Source organism: Cydia pomonella, chromosome 6 (genome assembly GCF_033807575.1).
Source record: "Cydia pomonella isolate Wapato2018A chromosome 6, ilCydPomo1, whole genome shotgun sequence".
NCBI lineage: Eukaryota > Metazoa > Arthropoda > Insecta > Lepidoptera > Tortricidae > Cydia > Cydia pomonella.
The window spans coordinates 25,273,184-25,296,940 of NC_084708.1; positions in this window are offsets into that span (position 1 = coordinate 25,273,184).

Sequence of the window (23,757 nt, forward strand, 5' to 3'; positions counted from 1 at the left end):
GGATGAGTTGAAATATGTTATTCTTAAATTGAACTGTAGTTTATAGGGTTACAAAGGACACCGCAAAACTAAGAACGAATTTTTTTTTTAAATCAGGCAGTTTCTTGTAATAATTATATTGAATGATCGTGCTTCTTGTCATTATGAATATCCTTACACTCAGATCAGAGCCCCTAGTGTAAATTTATTCGATTCCGTGACGTGACGTACGCGTTTGCGTTAAGTATCATTTAGTATGGGATTTAGAAACAGCGCGCCAAGCGGAACGTTTTGGAAACTCAAAATCCCATACAAAATGAGACTTAACGCAAACGCGTACGTCCGTCTCGCTATCGAAAAAAATTACACCAGGGGTTCTGTACCCCGTGTGATTTAGAAACAACGCGTCAAGCGGGACGTTTTGTAAACTCAAAATCGCATACAAAATGAGACTTAACGCAAACGCGTACGTCCGTCACGCGGTACAGAACTGTACCCCTAGTGTAAATTTGATCGACATCATAACGTGACGAACGCGTTTGCGTTAAGTCTCATTTTGTATAGGATTTTGAGTTTCCAAAACGTCCCGCTTGGCGCGCTCTTTCTAAATCCAATACAAAATGAGACTAAACGCAAACGTGTACGTCACGTTTCGAAATCGAATTTATTTACACTAGGGGTACAGAGCATAATATACACATATACTCGTATCCCATTGAGCCACAATACTTGATGTAGCACTTGGCAGGCAACCCGACTTTGTGCTCAATCGGCTCAATCCTCAAGTAATGGATAATGCTGTAATGGATAACGTATCGTGGAAAAGACAAAGTAAAACGCAATATCTAAAGTATAAAAAAGTTGAGCAAGCACTTAAAGGTCTTTCATCTATTGATTTTTTGATTAAAGTACTTATACATTTCCTTTTCTATCCATTAAACTAGAATAAGCATTCATGTTAAATTCATTATCTTTATTCACGGTAAATTTAACAATTTTACCGTTCTGAATTTAATGTTACAAACTACGAATATAGTAGTTTAATCGTAACTTTCTGGATGGCAACCAGCATACCTAGAGCAAAAAATTAGCATTTTGTGCTTTATATGCAGGCATTAAAGTTCAGTTTTACTTTAAAATATAAACGGCCTTGGTGATAAAAGTTTTGCTGTTTTTTATCACGGGGTCTGGGTCAATATGATAATTTTTATCTCGTCTATTATGACTCATTAACCTTTTATCTATTGAATAATTAAAATATTAGGTGTCTAGAATTAAATTGCCGTTTACTACGAGTATAATCATTACTCGGTGAAATAATTTAAATTTGGAAGTGTGATTAATAAATGTAATAATCTTTTTATAGGCAGTCGTTATAGGACTAAATAGATTTTTATGATTTCGTGTGTTTATAACTTATTTTATTGTAAAATAGTTACCAAACTATGACTAAAAACTAGGGAGTATGCTCCAAACGGGCTTAGAAGTGTTCAAATACCTAGTTTATTTTGCTACAGTTTTTACAATATTTTTTGGCTCATGTTAAACACTCCCGCGCCCAAAAATCCGGGGTACGTATCTTGCATGATATATTTAATAAAATATATATATATATGTTTCACTAGATACGGGCAAATTGCCAGTTTTTTCAGTCTAAAAACTATTCTTTACTATTTAGTATTAATAATGATTAAAATGTTATTTTAGAGCTAGACTATGTACACTATACAAAAAATGGCGGAACTGCATATATAGGTCACTTATCTAAACACATTAGAAAACCAGTTTTCAGTAATTACTATAAGTTACCTACGGCTAAGTTACAGGCGTAGTTACAAACATATAAAACTGAAAATATAAACAAGTGTTTCCGAATATCGTACATTATCTCATATAATAGATTAATCAATAGATTAACCTGTTTAAACACAAACGTTAAATAAACAAATGTTCGGTCTAAGTGGCCTTCCTAATTAGTAAACGTAATGAATGTACCGACATACACTGACATAAAATAAACCTTAATACAAGGATATAGAGACCACCAATGATCAGTTAAGAATGTTGTCGTCGCGACGACGAAAATTAACATAAAATGTGGCGTTTACATAAAACGAAATAGTGTTCACGTTTCACGTACTTTTGAAGGTCGTGAATATTTCTTTGTAAATGTATAGGTACTTAGGTAGACTACTTTGACAAAATAGGTACTTAATAATAAAATAGGGCTTAGCAGTGGGTGAACCCTATTGGTGTGCAGCTAAAGAAAAACAACGAAATATTATCTTCACTGAGTATATTGATAAGTCGTTGATAAAGCACAGCTTTACCACACAAGTATCAAACAATAAGTTGAAATGATTTTAAGATATACTCGTATGGAGACAAAATATCGATGCTTACGGTTCGAGTGTATATCATAGTTTCGGACACGTACTCTCGGAGTATCCTGCTGTCGAATGTTCGTTGATTCGACTGTCGCTGGATCGAATGTTCGCTGGGTCGAAAAGCGTAGAAATAATCAAGTGTAGAATCGAATTTGAGGTTTCGATTGTCATCCCATAGAAGATCTCGGGTACGAATGTTCGTTGATTCGACTGTCGCTGGATCGAATGTTCGCTGGGTCGAAAAGCGTAGAAAAAATTTTTTTTTCAGGGTTCCTCCCGAACATGTGAAGAGGGGGTAATTTTTTTTCGGTTAAACCCTAAGGTAAAAACCTTTTTTTTAAATCGGTCCAGTCATTTTGGAGTTCATTGGTTACAAAAAGAAAAATCCTAAAATACAAATGTTTTGTATTTTACACAACAAATCGAACCCATACAATTTAATTCTAGATTACGATTTTTCGATTATGCATAATTCAGCCACAAGTATTTCGACCCAGCGAACATTCGATCCAGCAACATTCGAATCAACGAACATTCGACAGCAGGATACTCCGAGAGTACGTGTCCGAAACTATGATATACGACACTCTTACGGTTCAGCATTTGAAAGGGTAGAGAGAGAGTTGCCAGCATGCAAAACGCGAGTGACACATTATGAGCATACCAATAATACCATATGTAAAAATTAACGATACGGACGGACACGGACGAAGTTTTTTTTTTAAATACTACGTCGGTGGCAAACAAGCATACGGCCCGCCTGATGGTAAGCAGGCTCCGTAGCCTATGTAAGCCTGCAACTCCAGAGGAGTTACATGCGCGTTGCCGACCCTAACCCCCTTCCTCCCCTCGTTGAGCTCTGGCAACCTTACTCACCGGCAGGAACACAACACTATGAGTAGGGTCTAGTGTTATTTGGCTGCGGTTTTCTGTAAGGTCGAATAGCAGTACTGAGAGTTCCGCTACTTGACGCTAGATGGAGACTACGAAAATACGAGGGCTGATCCGAAAGTTGTTAGTTGCTTAGGCTGTACTTATGCAAAAAAAAAAATATTTATACTATTGTGAGGGATATTTCAATGCTACTTATGACCAGCATTTTTATTTTTATTTAATGCAAATAGTTTTTTTATTGTTATTTTCAACTGAAAGCTGTTTTGTATGGAGTTACGAATTGCTTAGAAAAAACGGCAATTTTTGGCACAATTAAATGAATTTCGTATTGAAATCTTTGAAAATTGAACTTAAATTTACCCAGGACTGATTATTATCTTCCTTCTGATATTTTCAATGTATAAATAAATAATTAATCTTATGTGCATATATATATTTTTTTAAATATCAGAAATTTTTACTTTTAATGAAAGGACTCATCGTTGACACGTATTAAATCATAATAATATTTACTCAATCAAAACAATTTATACGTAAAAGAACGGCCGAGATTCGTCATTAGTAGCACCTAAAAAACTTTTGTTTTTTTTTTACAAAAACTGTCTACAAAATGACAGCGCATATGGAGTCTCAATTACTGATTTTCATGACTGAAGGTTAGGCTTCGACGCCTCGAAGTAGAAATAAAATAAAAACAAAAATAAGCGTTTTCTATAAATGTATTTACACCACTTTAATAAGTACTGAAAAATCCCTCACAATAGTATAAATAAATTTTTTATCGCATGAGTAGAGCCGAAGCAACTAACAACTTTCGGATCAGCCCTCGTACATAATAGTATTTTTGGTAACAAAACCGTTGTGTGGAGTGAGTACTCTTTGTCTTCTTAATTCTCTCTGTACTCGCTGGAGGTACTTCCTCAGTTGGGCTCTGCTCTAGATCTGGAATGACATCCGCTGAGCTGTGCCCTACCACACAAAGCGAGATGACATTCACAATGCCCATACCTCTCTTTTGGACGTAGTTTAAGGACGTACACGGGTCCGAGCCAAAAAAATATGCCAAAAATATGTATACACTACTTTAATGTATGGGCAATAAGGTCGTGTGTACATATTGTTGGCAATTTGTCCGTGTCGACATTTAATATCTTGACTGTACCTATACAAATTTTATTTTTCGTATATTTTTCTACTGACAAAGTTGGTTTGCCAAGGTATACTTAATCAGTATAAAACGAGACATTTTGAAGTATTCATTGGCTTTGAACGATGATGAAAATCCGAACTTATACATTCCGATATCAAAATGATGTCATTTTGTTACCATTTACGTGTGCCCGCGCTTTTCGGGCTTACTTTTTCGTACATGACAAAATAAGTCCAGTATGGCCTCCTACTCCAACTACTTAATTGAAAAAAAAAAGAAATATGTGTCTTGCCGATAATCCCTTAATTTTTAAGTAACTCTCATCTCTCCTCTGTTTGCAGAGCATGCTCTCAATTAATTTACTATGTTGGAGCCAGCTGAAAAAAAGAGAAGGAAAAGTGACGAAAACAACGTACCTACCTATTTTACAGTTTGCTTAAACCTTTCATGTGTATGTAGTGGTTAAAGTCCGTGGTTCAAACCTCGCTTGTGTTGTATAGAGTAAAAAAAACTAAAAACTAAGTGATGGCTAAGGTCCGCGATCTGGAGCGAAAAATAGTATGAGGACCGATAACTGGCGCGAACGCGTGTGACGGCTTTTGCTTACGGATGATTCCACGAGACTGTAACGTCAGTTGCCAATTCTTTCGTGTGTTTTTACATTACATAAGTAAATTTAAGTATCCAGTACCCCTAGTGCTTTATTCAATAGCGAAACGTGACGTACGCGTTTGCGTTAAGTCTCATTTTGTATGGGATTTAGAAACAGCGCGCCAAGCGGGACGTTTTGCAAACTAAAAAACCTCATACAAAATGACACTTAACGCAAACGCGTACGTCACGTTTCGCTATCGAATAAATTTACACTAGGGGCTTAGATATCTACCTGTAGGGCTACGCCATACATACAGACACTTTAATTTGCTTAATTATATCTAAGGACGAGCCTTACGGGCAATAAGAATGGGGCCAGTACAGCGGTGTCACGCACACGAATTCCAGCTAATCATACATTCTAACGCCACAACGCGATTGGTGGATGAGTTCGCATCACGCGCGCGATTGGTCGCAACTAGTTGCGTTAGACGGCACGATTGGCTTGAATTCGTGAGTGATACAACTGAACTAGCACCATTTTTAGGGTTCCGTACACAAAGGGGGACCTATTACTAAGACTCCGCTGTCCGTCTGTCACCAGGCTGTATCTCATGAACCATGATGGTTAGACGGTTTTTACAGATGATTTTCTGATGCCGCTATAACAACAAATACTAAAAGTCAGTATAAAATAAATATTTAAGGGACCTCCCATACAACAAACGTATTTTTTTTGCCGTTTTTATACATAATGGTACGGAACCCTTCGTGCGCGAGTCCGACTCGCCCTTGATCGGTTTTTATTAGTGCCCGTAAGGCCCGTCCTTAGATATGTCAATGCTTACATGCCTTAGCGGACGTCTTACACATTGGTAACAACACCCATGACCGGAAACAATAACCGTGCTCGTCACTCGAATAATTGATCACTCTCAAGGGAATCAAAATCTATAGAGTACTTCCCGTTAACCTAGAACTACGAAATTTGGCAAGTAATATCGTCATACACTACAAATACAGAAACAGATAACAATAAAAGTATGAATCTGTTAAAAAAAAACTTAAATTTGTACGGAACTCTCGCTGGGCGAGCCAGACTCGCACTTGCCCGGTTTTTTACCCCAACCCAACCCGGTTTTTTACGACCCCAAAATCACCCAGAAAAGACCGCGTCGTGGATCCCTGATTTACCACAACAAAAACCTTTGCAATTAACAGACTCTATTAAAACGTCAATCGGACCCAACGTTATTGAAAAACAAAAACAACAGTTCGTCTGCACCCGACTTGCAGTTGCAAATGCAATCAGAGCGATGCAATTTGATTCTTGATGAACAATTTGTTTGGTTGCTTCGGAAGCTGATAACTACAAATCATTCTTAGTTTTTATTTGGCCCACTACTCGGACCTGGGTACGTCCTTAAACTATGTCCAAAAGAGAGGTATGGGCATTGTGAATGTCATCTCGCTTTGTGTGGTAGGGCACAGCCAGTGGATGTCATTCCAGATCTAGAGCAGAGCCCAACTGGGGAAGTACCTCCACCTTACAGAAAACAGCAGCCTAATAACACTAGTCCCTACTCATAGTGTTGTGTTCCTGCCAGTGAGTAAGGTTGCCAGAGCTCAACGAGGGGGGGCGGGTTTAGGGTCGGCAACGCGCATGTAACTCCTCTGGAGTTGCAGGCGTACATAGGCTACGGAGACTGCTTACCATCAGGCGGGCCGTATGCTTGATTGCCACCGACGCAGTATAAAAAAAAAATACTCGTACCAGTTCCTCGGACGATATCGGCATGTCAGTTATTCGCGATTCTCAGATTCTACGAATAACTGACAGGCCGATTTCGTCCGGCGAACTGGTAATCAGTGGGCTCCTTCAGTACAAAATAAAAAATAAACAGAAGGTCCGTTCCCGCCGTTCTTGAAAATACATACCTAAACTTGCCCGACCCACTAGGAAGGAAGGAGTAGGTAATATAAGTTTACAGACATACATACATCGATTCGTTTATACATACATCTTATCATGTTTACATTCCTTAGAGACTGCATTTTGACGTACATGCCAGAAGGTACCTACATAGCGGCGGGGACGTCAAGTGAGCAACGCGCGCACAGCCCGACTAAGCTCTGCCCGAGAGTGCCCGAGAACGCCTGTAAATGTTACGTCTGTGTGCGTGCAGTGAAAATGGCACTTTTTACTGAGCGGACTCTTTCCTCCGGCGCGCGCCGCCGCTATTTACTTTGTGCCTTCAGTGCTAGAAAGCTGCAATTTGCCATGGATTTATAAATCATGCATGGCAACAGCACGGTAAAAATAAATTTTTTTTTGGTACCTCCCAAACAAACTCACCCAACATTACCAAAAGGCCAAGCGCAAAATTGTTGCTAAATTATTTAAATGCCAAAAATGGCTAAATGTTTAATTCATGATTTTTACTACGCAACTAAAATCAAAAGATCGTTACGTCCCTAAGCTTTTTTGGGGAGCTTTACGTGACCTTTCACTAATAAGACTTACGAAATCTCACTACTTAATACCCCTATTCAAGTTAAATTGCGTCCACTCCGCCCAACTTAGTAACCACGTCTCGGTACGTTGATTTCAGTACCAAGACTTAGGCTAGTCCAGTTCAAATGCCACCCAAGTTTCGCTAACTTAACTGAGCGTAGCTCTCACGACTGTTTTTATCTGTGTTGCTTACTGTACAAGAAAGTAAACCCAAGTTTTGCCAGTAGGAGTAAGCGTAGGGCTAGCGACAGTTTAGCTGATGTGTTGCCTACCGTTCAACTATGGTCAACCCAAGTTTCGCCAAGTGGAACTTATGACCTGGCCCTAACGACATGTTATAGCTGTGTCGCCCGCTGCACTGAGGCGAACTTTGTAAGTCCGTGCACAAACTGTTAATAAAATCGCTGTTTACAGTTTAATTGATTCTGAGTGTACGTGTCTAAAACTGGTTTAAAGTATTAGTTGACCGCAAAACAAGAATTTTAATCAAAAAGTTTGTCACAAGTGTATATGTGGCTTTCCAGCACAGAAGGGTCCTTTTGCTTCATCTGCAATGAGGACGTTTTTATGAAATTATTTTTTTAAAGTTGTGTTTTATTCTCTAGAATGTAAAGTATGTCATTTGATTTGAATTTGTTATTATGTTACTTGGTAGAATGGACTTTAAGCGATAATTACATTGCGTGAAGTGAAAAATGTTGTGTTTCACTTAGCAGCAAAATTTCCTCCCCTCTAGTTTCTTGAAAACCTCACAACGCAACGCTCAAGATTCCAGTTTTTTTTCCGGAATCATTCGCTCGAGCCTCAATATTAGGACAAAGTGTAAACAACAATATTGATCTCTTTTTAAACATATAGACAAGAAAATATAATTATAATTTAATTTCTTATTCTCGTAAGGGTCTGTTTCACAATGCACAATGTCGAAGCAAAATATTGGATAGCTAATTAACAAATAAATTAACTGTCAGATAAATCTTCCTGCAAAACTTAGCACTTTATCTACCAGTTAAGCTTATTTGAAGATTGTGAAACGCCAACGATGACTTTATTCGTCAGATAAGTAGCAACTAGCTTATTCAGGTCAGAATTTACTTGGACATTGGGAAACAGGGGAAAAAAACCGGCCAAGTGCGAGTCGGACTCGCGCATCGAGGGATCCGTACAAAAAATTACGGTTTTCACAATTTTCCCTTTATCTGTGCTATAAGACGTTGCTTCGTACCAAATTTCAAGATTCTGAGTTCACGGGAAGTACCCTGTAGGTTTTGATTCCCTTGCGAGTGTCGAAAATTTGCGGAAATATGCGGCTGTATCTATAAATGGCTGCATCTTTTGATTGCGTTGGCTTAGAAGTTTGATTTTTCACAGCTCCAAGGGACAGTAGACCTGAGTATTTGATATAAATTCCAGCTTGATACCTCCACGCGTTCCTGAGAAAAAGGGTCTTAACACACAGACGGGCGGACTGACAACAAAGTGATCCTATAAGGGTTCCGTTTTTTCCTTTCGAGGTACGGAACCCCAAAAAAACAAGTTGGGCTTTTAGATGATTACCCAAAGTGTTTCAAGTGGAATGTATTGAGTGTAAGAGTCAAGTGGCCGTCAATGATGCTTGTCGGATAGGGCAGAGGTCGGCCGATATTGTCGAATTGAGATGTAGCGTCTATTAGAACAACATCGCAATGAAACTCTGAGTACTATCAAAATGTGGCTTGTGTATCATAAAAGAGTGTATCTTGCCTATACTTTTTTTTTTATATATACTACGTCGGTGGCAAACAAGCATACGGCCTGCCTGATGGTAAGCAGTCTCCGTAGCCTATGTACACCTGCAACTCCAGAGGAGTTACATGCGCGTTGCCGACCCTAACCCCACCCCCCTCGTTGAGCTCTGGCAACCTTACTCACCGGCAGGAACACAACACTATGAGTAGGGTCAAGTGTTATTTGGCTGCGGTTTTCTGTAAGGTGGAGGTACTTCTCCAGTTGGGCTCTGCTCTAGATCTAGAATGACATCTGCTGTGCTGTGCCCTACCACACAAGGCGAGATGACATTCACATTGCCCATACCTCTCTTTTGGACGCCCATACCCGGGTCCAAAATTTGTATCAATCGATCGGTGATTTCTACCTTATTTAAGTATTAAAGGAACACACAACGACAACACTTAAAAATAATGTCAAATTGTAATTAACAGAAGCGTTAGCCTCCGTTTTGACTCGGGCAGACTTTTTTCGTATGTCCAGATATTCTCCTCTACAGGTCGCAATTCTCAACCGATTCTCGTGAAATTTGGTGAGCAGGTTTAGTAGATAAATAGTTCTGTTAGTCGTTCTGTTTTTTGAGAAATGTTAAAAAGGTGGATATTGGCATAAAGGACTTAAGTACCATTAGGGTCTATCACAAGACCATTGCGAGTACGTTGTTATAATGATTCAAAGAAGTAAATATTTTTTGTTTTTACATTTTTTAAGCTTAGGTATGAATCTTAACACGAGATCTACAGCTCACAGAGCTACTATACAGTGATTTTTTTAGAAGCACGTGCAATGTATTTGTGTATTTTCTTTCTTTCTTTCTTTCTTTCTTTCTTTCTTTCTTTCTTTCTTTCTTTCTTTCTTTCTTTCTTTCTTTCTTTCTTTCTTTCTTTCTTTCTTTCTTTCTTCTTTCTTTCTTTCTTTCTTTCTTTCTTTCTTCTTTCTTTCTTTCTTTCTTTCTTTCTTTCTTTCTTTCTTTCTTTCTTTCTTTCTTTCTTTCTTTCTTTCTTTCTTTCTTTCTTTCTTTCTTTCTTTCTTTCTTTCTTTTTTCAATCTTTATTTCTTTCTTTCTTTCTTTCTTTCTTTCTTTCTTTCTTTCTTTCTTTCTTTCTTTCTTTCTTTCTTTCTTTCTTTCTTTCTTTCTTCCTTCCTTCCTTCCTTCCTTTCTTTCTTTCTTTCTTCCTTCCTTTCTTTCTTTCTTTCTTTCTTTCTTTCTTCCTTCCTTCCTTCCTTACTTCCTTCCTTTCTTTCTTTCTTTCTTTCTTTCTTTCTTTTTTTTCTTTCTTTCTTTCTTTCTTTCTTTCTTTTCAATGCTTGAAGCAAACGCGCGTAAAACTGGTATTTATTACAATTTGCTCAGCTTATTTTTTATTTATTAATTTGATTTACATGCCGAATCTAAAACTACTTCTTCACTTACACTAGCTTCTTCAATTACATACAATAATTTCATCTGAAATCTTATACTACCATAATAAATTTACAATAATATATGGCAACTAATATATTTTGACTAAACATGTAAGTCCGGCGTTTCACAAGGGTTTACCCGGCTTGAGTCTGCTTTGTCATGTCTAAAACTAACCACGCCAATATGTATCTTACGCCACAGACATAAGCTCCAAAATGTGTACATATTATCAATCTTATATCAACAAGTCTTGGCAAGAAACCTGCCCCGGCTGTCGTCTGGGATTCCCCTTTTCATTCACAATAAACTTACTTAACCCTTGCTATATTCGACCAGTATAAGACTAGTTCTTCTATTAGAAAAGCTTCATTTTAATAGAGGCAGTTCTCAATTCATCGGGTGTTTTATTTAACTTTATCGATTTCTTTAAGGGGGCTGGAATAATTCGGAAATCTGTTTTTTGTGTCAACATCATCAAAACTCCGGCTACATCATTCAAGTGAGCCAGAGTTCTCTCCCATTTATAGTTTGAAAATAAGTTTAAGTCGTTTCGACTCTAATGCCTCTAACCATTTGTTTCTAATGTTGGTTGAGACTCGAGTCCTTTGAGTCCTCTGCTTTAAGACTCGACTCAGTTTTTCAGACTCTTATAATTAAGACGAAACTTGAGTTCTTTTCAACTTATTAGAGACTCAAGTCTTTTGTAGAGACTTGAGTCCTTTTCGGAGAACTTGTAATTTTTTACAAATAAATTCGAAATATATTGTCTTCATGTAAAATTCATGGATATACATAACATAAATCATACAATAACACCTACTTCCTTTACTGTTGTTTAGGTAAAACCTATAAAATTGTAGACTGAGTCTTTATTCGGAAACTCAAGTTCTTTTGAGTTGAGCTTAAAGAAGACTCAATAAGGGACTCGACTCGTAAGTTTTTTAAGCTCTGAGTCTTGTAAAAACAAGTCGAGTTCTTCAATTTAGACTCAAAAGACTCGAGTTCCTATCAACATTATTTGCTTCACCGGATGAGACTTTAAATCGACGCCAGTCCGGGAAACTTCGGACGGAACCAGTTATTAGATGGTTCGATTAGTCTTTCGCCTCTATACTATTCAAGAATATTCGCTTTCGTATATGCGAGTATTCGCATCTTTTTTTTTATAGGACATTATTACACAAATTGACTAAGTCCCACAGTAAGCTCAATAAGGCTTGTGTTGAGGGTACTTAGACAACCGTATATATAATATATAAATATTTATAAATACTGAAATACATAGATTGAAAACACCCATGACTCAGGAACAAATATCCATGCTCATCACTCGAATAAATGCCCTTACCAGGATTTGAACCCGGGACCATCAGCTTCGTAGGCAGGGTCACTACCCACTAGGCCAAACCGGTCGTCAAAACATTCACATCGACATTCGCATTCGGATCAAATGAAACGAATGTTTTACGAATGCGAATGTGCGATCGCTTTTCCGTGCCGATCGCTTTCGTCAAGTCAGGCATGGCCAGTGCACGCAAACTGTTTTCAAGTAATGCAGTTTGACCAATAAACATCACTTTATAACATCCCGTTCTAAGGTAACATATACATAAGTATTATGTTTTATGTACTAACTGATATTTTTCTAATTAAAAAAGACTTACATATTCCCTAACATTCGCATTCGGACATTCGGATTCGCATTCGTGTCATCCCTGCGCTATACCCAGTTCCGACGATCGATTTGCGCGTCAAAATCGCAACGGTCCTCCATCAAGGTATCCCGTCTTTCACCTGATCAGACACAGTTAGATCCAATGCCATTAGTTTGCCAAAAAATCAAGCATATACTCGTAATACACACCTATAGTGATTTGATTATTTTGTTTATAGTAACTTGTGTACTTTTTCTAGAACTATTAAGTAAAGTGAACTTATCATCAGCAAAATGAGATCATAGATATGGCATTTTATTTTAAACACAGTGAATTTGGTTGATACAGTTTTCAAAACTAGAGGGGTTAAATAACGGTAGGAACGAACTAAGAGACGAATACCTACTAAATGATTTGTGAATAAATAAGACTGTGCCGGCTTTAGGAATCTACGTAATCAATTTCCTTTGCTGTGAATAAAAAGGATGTAAAAAAGTCGTAGTACGTTTATTGTTCTTCTGTCTACACAGAAGAATAATATACGTAATAACTATCGTTCTGATGATTAACTTAGATTGTGTGATTATTAAACAGAATTCCTTTTAGTATAAGGTGGCCAGTAATTGGAGGGTTGCCAGTAGTAGACGGTTTACCCTAGTAGGGTAACCCTACTTAAAAGTAAAAAAACCGTCAAGAGCATGTCGGGCCATGCTCAGAGTAGGGTTCCGCAGTTACTCTTCCGTCACAATAAGCTAAACTGGAGCTTAAAGTATAGTAGATTGTTAACCAAGGGATGAAACGGTACCTTTCACCCGAGTTAAACAAATAGGCAAATTTGCATAATCAGTAGATAATTATAGTAACAGACTTAATTGCAATCGGAGACTTTGCATGTCTAAAGATAAATAAATATCCCATAGCGAAAAACATTATATTTCTATATAGATGAATAAAAAACATATATTAGCAAACTGCAGTAATTTTAAAATGATTTGGTTCATTAAAACATGAAAAAGTAAAGTATAACAATAAGTCCTAGACATAATGCATCGTACATGAGTGCAATAAACGAATATGAATATAAAATTAGCGGGATTGCCTCTTACTTTTTAATTTTTACGCTTTCATTCTAAAACTGCCAATAGTCAATGGCTTTACTGATACAGCCAATGAAACTGTTTTAGACAAATTAAATATTAAATAAAAATAGAATGAGTAAAATAAGCACATTTTTATCTTAAATTTTAGCTTATTTACATGAATAATGCCAAATAACTTTAACAACCCATTTAATGTCGTAATAACGTTTAACTGTGTCTTTTTACTATCCCCTACACCTCTTCTTCCTCCTGCCCTTATCCCACGTTATGTGGGGTCGGCACAACATGTTCTTCTCTTCCATTCTCCTCTATCTTTCGTCACCTCAGCACTCACTCCTTTCTTTCTCATATCCTCTTTCACACAATCCATCCATCGTTTTTTGGGTCTACCATCCGCTCTCCGTCCATCAACATTCATTCCTAACATTCTTTTTCCTATATGGCATTCATCCCTCCTCATTAAATGCCCATACCACGCTAACCTACCACTCCTTATCTTCTCCGCTACCGGTGCTACTTTCAAACTTCCCCTTATATACTCATTCTTAATTCGATCCTTTCTCGTCACTCCACACATCCATCTCAACATTCTCATTTCCGCTGCGTGCACTCTTCTTTCATCCGTCACTTTCGTCGCCCAGCATTCTGATCCATACATTACAACAGGTCTCACGATCGTCCTGTAGATTTTCCCCTTAAGTTTAAGGGATCGCAAGTTGTTCCAGAGACCTGTCGCCATTTCATCCATCCCGCATTTATTCTATTTTTCACGTCACGGTCGATGTTGCCGTCACTTTGGATCAATGACCCAAGGTACCGGAAATCGGAGCAGACTGGTAGGGATACACCGTCTAAGGCAATATGGGAAAAACTGGATAGACCACCGAAATCGCAGAACATATGCTCCGTTTTGGTTCTGCTTATTTTCAGTCCCACACTTTCCAGCTTTTCTTGCCATTTTCCCAGTCTGCTCTGGACCTCAAGTGCATTTTCTCCGATAAGAACAATGTCGTCAGCAAACAGCATACACCAGGGTGCTTCCTCCTGTATGTTCGATGTCAGAGCATCCATAACCAGGAGGAACAAATACGGACTTATCCCCTACACCTAAAAAAATTAAATTTTTAGATTTTATTGTACGACTTTGTCGGGTTTATTGATTTATATGTCCATGCCAAATTTCATTTTTCTAGCACTAACGACCATGGAGCAAATCCTCGGACAGACAGACAGACAGACAGATAGACGGACATGGCAAAACTATAAGGGTTCCTAGTTGACTACGGAACCCTAAAAAGGGGGCTAGTTGGCGCCGCGTCGCCCAGAAAGCCGGTGGCATTGCCATGCTGTATGGCGATGCAAATTCGCTGGGCAAGACAAGGAAGGAACCAACCCCCTGATCACCCGTAACATCAGTGAGATGCTTCGCCAGCTCCCTGAATATAGAGTGTGGGGTCCCTAGGGCCCGAGGGTCTCCACCCAAAACGGCTCAACTATTCAGCCAGAATCAATGGCTGCATATTTGCGCCGTTTGAGATGCTCGGTCGCTTCGGCGGCTGCTGCTTCCTTGTTTGAGGTCCCTGAAAGTTGGGATGGGGCAAAAGTATCCACACACTAGATATTTTTAGTTTTCCATACAAAAAGAAGAGGTAGAAATCAGTTGATACCTTTACAATAAAAAATAAAGTCAAGTGCCTGGACAATGCCACAATTTCTTCAAATGCATTAGCCTGCAAAATTACCTACTGCAGTGAGCCAATTACACACTGCGGCCACCCAGTCCAGTGCAGAAATATTTTATAGAACAAGTAATAAACAGCTAACGGTCATTCACACAATACGATTTTCTTGCTTCGAACAAGCTATAATTAAAAATTCATATAGGTGTGGAAAATTGGATGAGATTTTCTTTTAAAAAATAATATACCTACTTGAAAATCACTTATGATAGTTCAATGATATTATATTATAACTATAGATAGGTTATACTTATACATAAGGAGCACAAAAAATACTTCCATATTTATTGCTATATTTATGAAAAAATTTGTTATTTTTGATTAATTTTCCCATCTTTGTCATACTTCCTGTTAAACATGAGCTCGTCTCTTTCTCTTCCGGTGAGCGGGAGCTCGTTAGCACGTGCACATCTCTCACTTGCCCAGATGCGACTATTAAAGGCAACTTGTACGAAAGGCAGTTTGTCGCGAGGTAAGCACTTAAATTTTGGCACGCCTATAACCTATCTTGAGTTATGATAAACAATTGTCCTAGTTATATTATGATGTATGAATTTCTAAATAGTCCAGAACACATGAGTTTCTAGGAGTGTTCCGAGGAATTGTTTGGATTAATCCCTGGCGCTTCTTTCCGCTATCTCTCTACGTGTCAATATTTCCATCTTCAACAGTTCCATCTTAAAAAGTTGGCAGTCCTCACCTGTGTGTCCAGAATTTTCCTGCCCCGCACCATTTAAGTGTAATGAAGTCTGCAGTATTTCTGGACCGATACGTCTTTCAAACCTTCATAAAAAGAGCGTACTCCCATCTTAAATTCCGGCGACGTACTTACAACCGTGTCCATGGGCGACGGTAATTACTTACCATCAGGCGATTCGTTTGCTCATTTTGCCTCTATCTATATCATAAAAAATAGCAATACCTTTACACCATTTCGTTTATATTTTGGGACTATATTATTATAATTTAAATTCATTTTTGGTACAAGCTTTTTGTACTTTTCTTACCACGGGCAACTAATACTCATCGAGTCAATTCTATAAACCGTAAACACAATTAGGTTGCGTTGTTTCATCACAGAGTTCCTATGGCCACCTCCTGTCTCCATCTTCAGATCAGCTCGATGGTACCATAATATTGCATTGTCACCCGATTTACATATGTGTATACAATTACACGCACTGTAGCACATAAAAACTCGCCTGCTGTGCGGGCTCTAAGGCTGCTGAACTCCCTTCTGTCATGGGCACCAGATTGTGATATCTTTGCAAGTCGATGGACGGCTGTGTATCAGATGTGTCTGCGGTATTGCGAGGTGATGGACGAAAGTTGATTGTGATCTGTTTTTCCTAGTATGTAATCCTATTATATAATCTGAATTGGACAGTGCTTTGGTCTCGACTGTAATGCTGTATATTATTACGTTTCAAATAATAATAAAAAAATGTATGCAAATTTTCAGCTTAATAGAAAATCGGTAAGTGGGTCAAATTTAGCTTCCAAGATTTGACACTAACAAAATAACATACATACTAACAGGGCAAGTTAAATAAAAGTTTGTAAAAACTAATAGTCATTGAGTTATGAGAAGCGCTGGTGCTGGTCGCCTAGCGGTAAGAGCGTGCAATCCGGAGGTCGCGGGATCAAATCCCGGCTCGTACCAATGAGTTTTTCGGAACTTAACGAACGAAATACCATTCGATATTTACCAATCGCTTTTCGGTGAATGAAAACATCGTGCGGAAACCGGAGTAGTCCCAATAAGGCCTAGTTTACCCTCTGGGTTGGAAAACATGAAAGGTCAGATGGCAGTCGCTTTCGTAAAAACTAGTGCCTACGCCAACTGTTGGGATTAATTTCCAAGCGGTTCCCAGGTTCCCATGAGCCGTGGCAAAATGCCGGGACAACGCGAGGAAGATGATGATGAATTATGTCTTTCCCATCACGGAAAAATGGTGTTCCGGATCTTTGGAGGCGTGCGCGGAGCTGAAGCCAACACGTAGATGCCCTTTTGACACTTTAATTAAATGTGACGGGTACGCCGAGCGGAGGAGCCCTTGCCCGTGTCATGGGACGCACGCAGAGGCAGCACCCGCCAGGGTGTAAGGACTATTTAAGAGTTTATGGAATGCTAGGGTCGTCAACGCGCATGTGACTCCTCTAGAGTTGCAGACCTACCTAGGCAACGGAGACTGCTTACCATCAGGCGGGCCGTATGCTTGTTTGCCATCGACGTAGTATAAAAAAATCTAAAATGAACAGGGCTATTGGGTGAAAGCGATGGACTAAATACTGGGCTATGGGATAAAAAACCGGACGCCTGCCTAATAAAACGGTGATGAATTATTATTATTATACAGAAGCAATACCAAACAATTAAATTGTCGCAATCGCAACCTGTACTACGCGACCAAAACGTCCTAAACGCCGTTCATGGCGCTTACGCGTTTAGGTCGCGAGATTCACGCTCCGCTTCTATGGTTTGTTGTCAAAACAACAACAACTCATGGCGCAAAAATACTGGTTATCTGTGCCGATTCTATACGTAATTCATTTTTACGGTCCACTTATAATTACTACCTAATTATTACTTATTCGTCCCGATTCGAAGAATGAGATACGATAACGATAAGTTCTGGTTTAGATAAGTTCTCATTTAGATATCGATTGATTCGGGTAACCAATGTCACTTTGACGGTAGAAATATCGTGGATAGATCTTATTGGGATCACAGCGGAGTCGAAAAAAACGTCAGCTTTGACATGTCGTTTAGTGATCGATCTATTAAAGATCTTCCCAAGATCTTAAACGTGTCTTAATCATTCTTCGGATCGGGCCAATTGTCTTTATTTTGGACCATATCCAACCTTCTAGACCTTCAACCATTGCCTTTTGACTTGAAATTAAAACTTAATTAAACGCCAAAATCTTTCCTCCTCGTGGAATTAAGATCACTGAAAGTTATTTCTCGACCTAAAGTTTGTATTAAAGACCAAATACCAAATGTTAAACTTTAGATGGATTGGAAATTGATTATGATGGATGAGGGAAAAATAAGTACATTATAGAAGTTGCTCCAAAAATGGTAGTAAGTTTGTTAATACGAAAGTTTGTCAATGTTTCGCTTGATTTCTTTTTCGGCACGAGTAGGTATCGGTATATCACGTTGTACTGGTGTAGTGCGTGAATACCGGAATTCCAGAAGCCCGTAGTAGAATACCGTACCGATTTTTACGGATACCGGAGATTGGACTCGATTCTGACAACACCAATGTGTTGCGAAGAGGAAGAGAAAGTAAAACACCTGACGTGTGAATGTAACTCCCTCGCCAGGTAAATAATTAAGGACTTTGAAGCAGCCTATCTGGAACCAAAGGAATTCAAAATGCTACCTATGAGCTCCATCATCCGGCAGATGGAGATGATCGGAAAAGCTTTTGAGTAGTTGACGGATCTTCCTAAGGTCCCACAAAGGTTCCTAAGGTTACACAAAAGATCCCTATGGGTCAAAGTGTATCTGCAAGAGCCCCCGAAAACTATAAGATAAGATAAGATACGGATACCGGAATTAAAGATGAGCACAATATCGAAATTCCGTTAATGTGTTTGTGTGCTACGGAGTGTAGACGATTGGCATGTTTGGCTTCGCACCCTAGCTGTCATTCACGCGTTTTCGCTCAAACTTGTCCGCACGCCGCACAAGTATTAGTGCGAGCGAGACGCCCGCGCAAATGACAGCTAACTGATCATCATCATCATGGCGGCCTTTTGGTGATCCAATCTTGGATGTAGGCCTCTTTCCTTTTCTTCCACTCCTTTCGATCTTGTGCCCGAGTCATCCAGTCCCGACTTCCGTGTCGCCGGATGTCGTCCACCCAGCGCTGCGGTGGTCTACCGCTCCCTCGGGTGTCTGCTCTGGGCCTCCATTCAAGGACTCGTCTTGTCCAGCAACTCTTGTCCATTCTTGCTAACTGATATGATTCTAATATAATTCTAATTTCTAATATCAGTTTGATGTCAGTGCACGTTCGAATAAGCCTGTATATCTCAGTTCTATTAACACAGTTTAACGACCTGTACCATACGGAGGTCGCGGGTTCAAACCCCGGCTCACACCAATGAGTTTTTCGGAACTTATGTACGAAATATCATTTGATATTCACCAGTCGCTTTTCGATGAAGGAAAACATCGCGAGGAAACCGGACTAATCCCAATTCACCCTCTGGGTTGAAAGGTCAGATGGCAGTCGCTTTCGTAAAAACTAGTGCCTACGCCAATTCTCGGGATTAGTTGCCAAGCGGACCCCAGGCTCCCATGAGCCGTGGCAAAATGCCGGGAAAACGCAAGGAAGAAAGATAAATTATACATATACATTAGACATGCGCGAAACAGTGCTTCAAAAAGTAATGCTATATCACATCACTTTTTCGAAAACGTAATGTTACACTGAGATATCACATCACTTATCACTTATCCCTCGAAACGAAACATTTACCCGAACGAATACAGCGCGCGGGCGCGCGCGTGATGGCAACATCACACTCATCACAGTCATCACAGTACTAACTATATTACGCAGTGAGTGTTAGGACTCTAGGGCGTATCATATCGGCGCGTCGATCTATTAGGCATTGCGTTTTGTCACCGCCATGTGATAGATCGTTTTTGTTAATGTTTTTATTTTTATAGTCGTAAAATATGCATCATAGATAAAAAAGAAAAGAAAATATCTGTTAATTAATGAGATAACGCCATCGAGAGTCACGTAGTAGTATTTTTATTTGGGTATATCAATAAAATTATGATATGATACTGATACGAGAATGTACTGTAAACACTAGCTCACTATTAAATTAAAGATAAATAAGTAACTTCACTCGTGCTTAATTTAGTTTGCCGCGAAAGTCAACCAAACCAAACATTTCACAACAATAATAAACAGTAAATACGTTTTTGTTCGTCAAATTCAAACTCGCAAGCGAATTATCATTTTGCCGCATCCTTATAGGTAAAATACTAAAAACATTGTAAGCTCTATGTTAACGCATTACAGTTTTAAATCGATTGCAGGTGCAAAAATCGGTTATCGTATCAATTTAATGAAATTTGCAATAACTCAAATGCGACTGCTACCGACCGGCCGAGCGGACCGATCCGAAGTGTTCCGAAAGCATTGCGGAATGAGAGCGAGCGAGCAGTGAGTGCGGGTGCGAGCGGGATAGCAAAGTAATGATAGCATGGCAACCAAACATCACACATCACACCATCACGTCTCATTGCTCATTATACATTACGCGGATTCTACTTGAACGGACCTTTCGTACCGACTACCGGCGCGTCAATCTATATTGATGCTTTACGAGTTTACGCGCGCTTCGGCCAGTCATATGCTCGAGTGATGTTTGAAGTTGAAGTAATGCTTGGTTTCTCGGAGTGATGCGTAATGCAACATTACGCGTTTGAGTGATATCTCATTTGTGATGTTACGCGCATTACTTACACATGTCTAATATACATATAAACTACAATACCGGACACATCCTTTAAGTTCAACCCATGACGGAATTTCTATATAAATCGAGTCCACCCGACACCGACGCGATCCGGTATGCGCAGGGGCAATCGGCAGACAATTGATACGTATTGGTGGCCGCTCGCTATTGGACACGGATCGGCAATTGATCGTGCTAATAGAACAATTAGGGCGATATCGCCTAAGTATTCTGGCTGTGCACATCACTCGTCGATTTTCGAGGGGTGAAAAACTGTTTGCTTTTGTGTAAGATAAAGATAACTCTGGACCGACAGTGTTAGAGCGCCATTATAAACACCTTTTTATACAACACGGTGTTTTTTTTACTCTTAACTTCGAGGGGTGGAAGTACATTTAAATAAGGAAACTGAATGGCATAGTTAATATTCATTTTTAGGGTCCCATAGTCAACTAGGAACCCTTATAGTTTTTCCATGTCCGTCTATCTGTATGTCCGAGGTCTGTTTGCTCCGTGATCGTTAGTGCTAGAAAGCTGAAATTTGGTACTGATATATTAATCAATCAATCCAAAAAAGTCATAAAATAAAATCTACATACATAATAAAATTAATGGTATTAAAAAAGACAGAAAAAATCGATTATCTCGAAAACCATGAAACTTTTACTAGACCTAACTATAAGTGCAGTATCTGGACCAGTCTAAGGTGCCCTGTACGTGGTTAGAAGGTTATCCATTAATTACTGGCCACCCTGTAACTAATAAATATAATAAAATATTATAGGACATTATTACACAAATTGACTAAGTCCCACAGTAAGCTCAATAAGGCTTGTGTTGAGGGTACTTAGACAACGATATATACAATATATAAATATTTATAAATACTTAAATACATAGAAAACACCCATGACTCAGGAACAAATATCCATGCTCATCACACGAATAAAATGCCCTTACCAGGATTTGAACCCGGGACCATCGGCTTCATAGGCAGGGTCACTACCCACGAGGCCAGACCGGTCGTCAAAACTAGGTACACACAGGACCGTATTATACGTTACTATATGCTTCGTGTGTATGAGCTAATAACAAAGTATATTTTAGTCTCATAGCCACAACATTTTACAGTCCAACCGTCCGCCATCGGAAACTACACTTTATCTTAAAGTGCACAAAGTTTAAGTTTACTTGTTTAAGTGCCTGGTTGAATCCTTGAGTTTTGCTGATGCGGCCGGACGGAAGTTATGCTTGGGTTTATTACGTTACGGTATGGTGAATATTCCGAAACAGCGTATAAATCATATGCAGTCAATTTCAATAACGCCCAAGTATTATCTGAATGGGTAATATGAAAGAAATTTAAAAAAACCGGACTGGGCTAAAGCCTCGTAGCAAGCAATTTATATATTTACAGGTCAATCCGAGTTTCAGTTTTTCTATCTAATTCCAATATGATACCAAACTATATACAGCGTGTTTTATTGAATTCCGTTACCTCCGAAGTATGGGTAAGTACGTTCATTTTCAAACAGAAAAAAAATATTTTTATTTTTTTTATTTTTATAAAATTAGTTAAAATACACTTAATTCAACCACACAATTGAAAACTGTGACATATCAAGGTCATTTCGAACATCAAGCATCCGAGATAGTACTTACGTTTAGTAGCAAATGTATACATTCGTACTAAACACTAATCAATATGAAAACAGGCCTTAAGGCAAGTGTACACGCTCGTAGGGGCCTTATACGATAAAAATAAATTATTGATTATCTCCAAAATGGAGCAAATTAGAATACCGGTGTCTTTGAGAAAGTTACTTAATTTAAGCCCAGGAATGCACCCTTGAAATTAACGGAAAAAAAACACGGTGTATACCTTTGGCTTATACTCGAGTAGATGTCGACACCGTTTGATATTTAACACATATCAGTGAAAGAACATGGGTCAAATACTTCAACTTCAAATAGCCATATGTCATTCTAAGAGTCCTGTGTCGAAAGATGGCAGTAAATTATAGGGACCGTGCGCGTTGGAGGGTCTGCCATCTTGTGGTCTGAATCGGAACCATAAACATGCACATTTACACGTCAGGTGTTTTCCTGTGCATAGTAGGTTCTGCCATCTTGTGGGCTACATGGGAACAATAAACCTCACATTTACGCTTCGCGCCAAAAATCTGACAGCTCCTGTGCTGCCCCCTACAGTTCATGCACGCTCCCTATACGCCTCTTTAATAGACTCTCTTTGATGATACTGATCTGTCAGCGTTAAGTGATCTCGTGTTGAATGTTTATTTTCACACTGATCAGTATCAGAGCAGCTTTTGTCACTCGACAGAGATGAAGTCATCTAATGAGTACTAATGACACCTTATACTAGTACATTGTAATCACTTGAACGGTCAGTCGCTGTTAAAGACATTCATACATACATATATTTTTTAGTAATACATATATACCCTTAAAAAATATAACCTTGCTTCTTTTCGAGCGGAAGTCCAGGTAAAATAGTTCAAATATAATTTCATAAATAAACGTATTTGTTACCATATGTTATATGACGACTGGTCTGGCCTAGTGGGTAGTGAGTGACCCTGCCTATGAAGCCGATGGTCCCGGGTTCAAATCCTGGTAAGGGCATTTATTCGTGTGATGAGCATGGATATTTGTTCCTGAGTCATGGGTGTTTTCTATGTATTTAAGTATTTATAAATATTTATATATTATATATATCGTTGTCTAAGTACCCTCAACACAAGCCTTATTGAGCTTACTGTGGGACTTAGTCAATTTGTGTAATAATGTCCTATAATATTTATTATTTATTATTTCCTTTATTTATCTTTTTCTCTCAGATTAGGCTTTTTACATAAAAGTAAAATATAAAAACACTTACAAAACAATACAAAAGATATAAACACATTATAAAAAACCTAACCTAGGGTGCCGCCAGCAGCGGGGCAGGGCCCAAGCTGCCGGTGGTCAGGGCCGCAGGGAGAGGAACCGCCGGACTATCCGCGCCGTGTCCAAGATCACCGCCTTCTGCATCTGACTTATTATTATTATTATTTAT